We start from the raw sequence: 8,077 nt of genomic DNA on the forward strand, positions 1-8,077 counted from the left end.
AGTTAGGGTTGGCAATTCTATAACCAGACAGTGTAAGTTAGATATTAAAAGTATCAACTGAAAAAAAGGGTTAGCTAACCTTCAGGCCTTCCCGAAAAATCGCATGACTAGAAGGCTAGCTTTAGAAATATGTCTTAGCCTTTTGGCCACGCATTCAGGGCACGGACAGAGTGGACTCTCTGAGGGAGACAGACAGACAAGTAGTTTAAGGTACAGGCCTGCCACAGACGCAGATAGCAGATTTTTTTCTTCTTTTTTTCAGAGCACTGATTTATTGATAGCTGTCAGGATGTTGTCGGGATTGCTGTCCAGATGCGATCATTTCAACAAATATGACAGAAAAATCTATAAATTGCCTCCTCAAGCTTCAAAGTTTATAAATGTGTCAGTATATATTACATGTTATTAAAGTAATGTTTCACTGTATCAAATAACCTAAGCCTATCCAAGATACAAGTAGGGGAAATATAAGCCTTGGCATATAGCTATAAGGAGCAGAACTAATCAAACTTGTGTAGAACTGTATGAATAGGCAAGGCAAGGCAACTTTATTTATATAGCACTTACATACACAAGGCAGACTCAAAGTGCTTCACATATGAACAATGTCATACAATAAAATAAAATAATAGATAAGTAAAAGAAAACCTATGCAAATAAATGAGTAAAATAGATCAGCATTTTAGAAAGTGCAATGTATTTAAGATCACATCAACAGTCGCTCTGGTACCCACTTCGGGACTCACACCCGACCTAAAGGAAATTGGTCCTTTCTCCGGGACTCCAACCCGGATTCTAGGACTCTAACCCAGACAGAACTCGGGTCTTAAACCCTTCGACCTAAAGGAACTTGGTCCTTTCTCTGGGACTCCAACCCGACCTAAAGGAACTTGTTCCTTTCTCTGGGACTCCAACCCGACCTAAAGGAACTTGGTCCTTTCTCTGGGACTCCAACCCGACCTAAAGGAACTTGGTCCTTTCTCTGGGACTCCAACCCGACCTAAAGGAACTTGGTCCTTTCTCTGGGACTCCAACCCGACCTAAAGGAACTTGGTCCTTCCTCTGGGACTCCAACCCGACCTAAAGGGACTTGGTCCTTTCTCTGGGACTCCAACCCGACCTAAAGGAACTTGGTCCTTTCTCTGGGACTCCAACCCGACCTAAAGGAACTTGGTCCTTTCTCTGGGACTCCAACCCGACCTAAAGGAACTTGGTCCTTTCTCTGGGACTCAAACCCGACCTAAAGGAACTTGGTCCTTTCTCTGGGACTCCAACCCGACCTAAAGGAACTTGGTCCTTTCTCTGGGACTCCAACCCAGATTCTAGGACTCTAACCCAGACAGAACTTGGGTCTCAAACCCTTATCCTTTCTCTCTGGTATCGGATCATGTATCTTTCTGGTAAATAGTGGAACAGTGCTTCAAAGCACAGTGAAGAGCCAAAGCCTCACATACGTGTTAAACAAAAATAACACAGCCATGTCGGGACGGACAGTAGATGTTTCAAAATGTCTGTGTCCAAAATAGATGAGTCCTATTTGAAAATAGGGCCATGTCAAGTCTGATATCTGTCTGCCTTGCTCCGTTAAACAACATTGTTCTCTTGTTTCTGTCCTACTGAAAATATGAAGATCTATATCCTTTGGGCTTTACTAAAAAACCCGACCTGGTGGATGCCAATGAAAGGTGGTTGAAGTCAAGAGTGAGACTAGAGGAGATGCTAGAGTTGCGCTCCAACAGTCAGAAATCTAACAAAATGCATCACCTTTTCAATTCAGGACAAATTACAGGTAATAACCACAAATGACTGTTTGGTACCTCCGGATGTGGAGGGTGAAATGAAGCAAAGAATTGCTGGGCCATCAATATGAACACAATATTCGGTAGGTGCAAGGGATTAATTTCTGACCATGATGGCCAATTACCTGATTATTCACTCATATCCCCAACCGATTATTTAACCAGGGAAAATATGGGTTGTGATCATTTCGAATGTACACATCTAGACAGCAGGATTAATAATTAAACACTCTAAATGAACACACTTCATGTAAATCTTATCTCTTTGATACGTGAAGTGACAAAACGTGAATATGAACAGCAAAATGAAGATTGAGCGAAATGAAGATTGTCTTCAAGAGACTATATAAATACATATATGAGAGAGCGAGAGAGAGCTAGAGAGAGAGAGAGAGAAATAGAGAGAGAGATAGAGCAAGAGAGAGAGAGAGAGAGAGAGAGAGAGAGAGAGAGAGAGAGAGAGAGAGAGAGAGAGAGAGACAGAAAGAGAGACAGAGAAAGAGACAGAGAAAGAGAGAGAGGTTTCTCATTAAGATGTTTTACTGCTCCCACACGATTTCTGACCAATCAGGACATTTCTTCCCTAATGTTTTGCCTTGCAATCAAAGGTGCCTCTAGTAATGAGGACCTAGGAGAGAGAGAGATATATCTATAGAGCGAGAGAGAGAGAGAGAGAGAGAGAGAGAGAGAGAGAGAGAGAGAGCAGGTCGAGGTAAGCAGGTTGAGTTGATGATTCATTTACATGCTTAAACCTATTTTACACCTCCTCCCCTGTTCATTCTGCGACAACAATAGTAAGTAATTTCCCATGCGTTGATAAATTACATGGCTCCTGCTCTCTTTGTGGGTGCAGGACACAGTATGGTAGCGCTCTATCCGAGCCATGGGTTTTTGTTTCTCAACCTCTCCTAGGGCCTCATTACTCTTATGGACATCATATCCCGTCTTTTTTTACGTGCATGTTTAACATCAGAACCTTTTGATTGAAGCTTTCCTTGTTTATTTATTTTTATGCAGTAAAGACGCAAAATGAGATGTGTATTTTATACTTTCAGCAATGTTGTATTTGTTAGGTTGTTATTTCCACTTTTTTTTCCTTTGTGAAATATCAGAAAAGCGACCAAAGAGACCAAACTCTGATTGCCTGAATAAGTTTGTTGATGCTTCCTTTCCTGCACCATGTCCCGCCTGACGCCTTCCCGTACTGATTGCTCTGAGAATTGGGCCGGTTCCCATTCTGCACGTTTCATTAACTGATTGGATATCAGTTCTAACCCATATTTTTTAATTAGTTATGTGAACATGAGCTGAATTGTTGAATTGTGCCAACAAATAACCTGAAATAATACCAATAAATAAATACAATTAAATGCATAAAGATCAGAGTTTATCATTTTTACTTTCGGAATATTGGATATTGCATTATTGCCACCAGTGGCCTTTCTCTCTGGAGGGTTATAAAGTATCATGCACTTGTTTGAGGATGTTTAAATGCATGTGTAGAAGAGGGGAGAAGCGGATAGAGATTCATTGAATGAATAATTTAAGACTCTTGTCAGTAAGGCTTCATTCTTATAACGTGTGTGTTCACTCTTAGATCAGTGATCACATGATTTGTCTGTCTTGAGCCATGTTTAACATGTTTCCGAACACTTAAGCCTGTGCATTCTCTCGTACGTATGCAAATTGAGTTCCATTTCCATTATCCGTTGCCATTACCAGTTCCATTTTCTGCCGCTCTGACTGTAAATGCTGATGGTCCAAAAGCAGTGTTCCCGAAATTGAGAGGAGCGATCTCGTTGGACTGGTGCCCTTCTCTCCCTCGCTGTACCCCTGCAGAACAACACCCACTGGTTAAGTGATGATGGCGCAACACCATGAATTAATTCATACATTAGGCAGAGATCTGCAAAACAAAGAAAACGTCCAAAGGTCGATAAATGATGCTTTGGAATGATGCTACACAAAGATGGTGCTGTTTGGTTGTTCCTCCAGCATCTAACTGATTGTTTGTAAAATATTTTTTGTATAATGTTCCCGAGCGTAGGCACACCTGGCTGGAGCGAGCTTGGAGAGCAGTAAGATGTGCGTGAATATCATTGAGTGCAGCGGAGCATCTGCCAGGTGTAGCCGCTGCCAAATGTGTCTAAAATGCATCAGGCCAGCTTCTGTACACACACAAGGAAACCTTTTGATGCGTCTTGAAAATGTAAGCTAGAACCGGGAATGTGGTGTGAACAGTTGGTAAAGCTGTGTTTACTTTAACTCTGTGTGTGTGTGTGTGTGTGTGTGTGTGTGTGTGTGTGTGTGTGTGTGTGTGTGTGTGTGTGCGTGTGTGTGCGTGTGTGTGTGTGTGTGTGTGTGTGTGTGTGTGTGTGTGTGTGTGTGTGTGTGTGTGTGTGTGTGTGTGTGTGTGTGTGTGTGTGTGCGCACATGCATAAAATATTAATGTGCAGGTACTCACAGGGGAACTCTGTGTTTCGTTAATATGCATTGATGTCGATAAATATTGTATCACGCTGTATGTTCACACCAGGCCTTGGCAGGATGCATGTAAACCCTAGACAAATGTAACTTCCCCTAAACCGTCCATTCCTCCCTGAGAAGCAGTCTGTGTGTCAGATCCCTTTTTCCTCCCTTCAGTATCCACATCGTCTCTCTCCCTCCCAGCCCACCGCATCCCCCTTTCTCTCTCCGGTGCTGCCCTCATTTCCCTTTTCTCTCTCTCTCTCTCTCTCTCTCTCTCTCTCTCTCTCTCGTCCTGTTACCTGATTCCACGTCACTATCCATCGGGTCATCTTTTGTTCTCTCCTCTCCTTGACCCTGCTCATTCACACCTCTTCTTAAGAAAAAGGTCCAAAAAAAAGGTCAAGCATGTTTTCTCTCTGCTTCGCTCTGTGCGTGCTGTCTCTGTCTCTCGCTCTTGGTCTCTCTCTCTCTCACTGAGTACTCACAGCCGCTGTGTCTATTCTGCACTCTAAGTAATGTATAATATGTGTGACAGTATAAGCTTTTCATATACAGACCTTTGATGGAGCGGGTTGCATGGCTGCCAGGTCTCTCCTCCTATAGCCGACGACCGACCGTGGGTGAATGTGAGCAGATCCAACACGATGCTGTGTAGCACCGGCCTCTCGTATTCTACAGAATGGGGATGGCAGTGGGCTGTAAACCATTTTCGCCATCGATTACATTATGCATGCTTGCGTGTGTGTGTGTGTGTGTGTGCATGTGTGATACAGATACAGTGAAATAGGGACAGGCCGATAAACATGGAAGCACTGATAATATTTGCTGTTGCGTGGCCAAATTACAGATGATTACTTGGGATCACTGCTAGTAAAGTTATTTTAATATACTGTTTCAGTAGGTTGTGCAAGCCTGAGGTGTGCAGTGGTGTTAAGTGGTACATTGATTTAAGCTAGCATGTTTTAAAGCACTGCTCTTAAGAGGAATACGCTACAAGTAAACAACCGTCCCCTACAGACTGTTGAATGAGTTTAGTGATGTGGCCAGTTGTATCAGAATGAGTGTATTTTGTAGTTTAGTCAGATTATGTTGTTATATGAATGCATCATGAGATGCGTCATTCTCAATAGATCGTAAGAGCAAGCCAGCAGTTGCGTTAAATTGATGTGCATTTGTGTTAAAGTGTTAAAAAACAAATGACTAAACTATTTTACGTAGAAGTAGCACCAGAGTGATCCACTTAGCACACACACACACACACACACACACACACACACACACACAAACACACACACACGCGCACACACACACACACACACACACACACACACACACACACACACACACACACACACACACACACACATACACACACAAAGCTGGAGAGTAGAGATATTTTCTTTCTCAGATCCAGGTTCTGAGCTGCTAGATATGGCCGGCTCTCTATTTAGCTTTAGCCACCGCAGAGACAAAGATAGCATCTGCCCTTTTCTAGAGGCCGACCAAAATCCATTGGCCGCTGTGACGATTATTGACAATCAATGTCTATTTAGCTGCCATTCACAGTGACTGAATGCTGCAGTCATTCAGAGACAGCAATCCGTGTCTTGGGTCTGTTGAATGCGCGGTGTCCATACTTTCTTTGCCTTTGTGTGTGTGTGTGTGTGTGTGTGTGTGTGTGTGTGTGTGTGTGTGTGTGTGTGTGTGTGTGTGTGTGTGTGTGTGTGTGTGTGTGTGTGTGTGTGTGTGTGTGTGTGTGTGCGCGTGTGTGTGTGCGTGTGTGTGTGTGTGTGCATGTGTGTTTGCGTGTGTGTCTGTGTGCAAGAGCAAGCTTTTGATGTCAGCAATACGTCATAATGTATGACCCACCACATTGAACCCATCTAAAACAGTCAAACTACAGATGAGTAATCAGAGTACACAAATACATCACAACATACTCAAGCCTACAACAAACACACGCGCGCACACTCACACAACCTTGCATTACAGACAGCCACAGATCCATGCACGTTAACACATCAGTGAAGAGGGCTGCTGGCATAAACAAGAGCAGTTCAGCCAGTTCAGACGGGGAGGAAGAAGAGGGGACGCATGAAAAGCTGACAGTGAGTGTGTTTGACCGAGCATAGAGTGTGCGTGTGTGTATGTGTATGTGTGTGTGTGTGTGTGTGTGTGTGTGTGTGTGTGTGTGTGTGTGTGTGTGTGTGTGTGTGTGTGTGCTTGTGTGTGGACTTGCTACAAGTTCATGATTCAAAGGTCAACTGCCTTGCAGAAATGTTTCAACAGGTCAGACTACATAGTCCACTCAGAAACTGCTCTCTCTCTCTGACACACACACACAAACTTTATCTCTCTTCGCTCCACAACTCTTCTCCTTTTTTGTGATGCCACAAAGATTCATCAGATATCTCCACAAATAGAGCAAGGGGAGCAGGGAGAAGACGAAGACGAGGAGGGAAGCAGTAAAGATGAGGTGGCAGGGAGGAGAGGTGAAGGAGGAAGACGTCTGAGTGATTGCGGGCCGTGGAGGAAATGGGACAGTGGAGCAACACGAGTGAAGGGAGGTGAGCCTGCCCTCTGGGTAATGAACCTAGTTAGAGAGCACGAGAACACAACTTCATGTCAACTTTCTAGAAAGAGAGACGGACTCTTTGGAGTCCGAAAACAGCCCAATTAAAACAGGGCAGAAGATGAAGGGAGGGACAATTAAGGTGTGCAGAGTAGAATGGCGGAGCCGAGGGAACAAGGAGATGAGGGGCTTGTTTATGTGTTCCTTCATGAAAGAAGGAAGGGTTGTCATTTATGAAGATATGTGCATGTGGTAGAAGCTGGATCTGCTCTTTCATTTAAAAGCTTTACCTGGACGCTCCTGCTTGCCTTCCTCTTGTCTCTCCATCTCATTTTGACAGGTTGGATTCAGGAAAACATAATGCAGGAAAGGGCAGAGAAGACCCTCAGGTCACTGCTGCCATTTAAAACATTTCAAGGTTTTCCAGCACAGCATATTATGAACTAAACGATTTGAAACGGCCAGCATTTTTCACAAAACAGGGAAATAATCAAACCAAAGAAACAGGAGGGAATACTTATGTCAAAGGTGTTCCTTTTTCAATGCAACCATGTCCTCGAGTTTTAATTATTTGAAATCATTACAGAACGCGCAAACGCATCAGTAGTGGGAGGGGGTGTACCAACAGACTTTCTTCAGTGTTGTTAAACGTAAGGAATATATCTGGACGGGCAGAACCATTATGTAAGATGATGTAGAAAGTGGAAGTGATGGAGGACGGCTGAGTGATGGGGTCGGAACAAGGCCGAGCTTGCTTCCCACCGCTGTAACCAGTTACCTACAAGCACAATGAAAATACATACATTACTCTGATTCTGTGGTTCAATCAGAACCAGGTATTTAACCATGCTGTGGTACACATAGATATAGAGAATGTGTTGCGTATGTGAAACATTTAAAAATGATATCTGCTAAGACCAAATCACTAAACCACAACATGATCCAGGGAGAAGCCTTGCTGCTGGCAAGCAGTGCACTCCCAGGACCCTCAGCCCTGACGAATGTGACAGCCCTTCTCTGCTACACCGTGCTTAGCCCCTCCAAGTCACTTACCGCCGATCACTAATGATCCCCCACATGACAATTGTTCTCCCTCCTCTTTTTTATGAGCTCCGAGTCCCAGTTTGGGACAGGGTCTTAAATTAGTAACGGCCCCCGAGTGGCTGCTTACACAAGACAAAACCAACTAAGTCTACGGCTTAAGTTACGCTTTCCTCTCTTTCTCCAACACTCTCTT

The 8,077-nt window shown here is 43.8% G+C and overlaps 1 long non-coding RNA gene across 1 annotated transcript in view; it reads right to left on the reverse strand.

The window, feature by feature from the left end:
* Positions 1 to 3,190: 3,190 nt before the first annotated feature.
* The window catches only part of LOC130390668 (uncharacterized), a 26,432-nt gene continuing 21,545 nt past the window's right edge, over positions 3,191 to 8,077 (reverse strand). Inside the window, exons 2-3 of the long non-coding RNA XR_008896797.1 lie at positions 4,826 to 4,940; positions 3,191 to 3,632 (exon numbers count right to left, since the gene is read on the reverse strand). This is a non-coding gene — a long non-coding RNA (uncharacterized LOC130390668). The remainder of the gene's footprint in view (positions 3,633 to 4,825; positions 4,941 to 8,077) is intronic.

This window comes from Gadus chalcogrammus, chromosome 10 (genome assembly GCF_026213295.1).
Source record: "Gadus chalcogrammus isolate NIFS_2021 chromosome 10, NIFS_Gcha_1.0, whole genome shotgun sequence".
Taxonomy (NCBI): Eukaryota; Metazoa; Chordata; class Actinopteri; order Gadiformes; family Gadidae; genus Gadus; species Gadus chalcogrammus.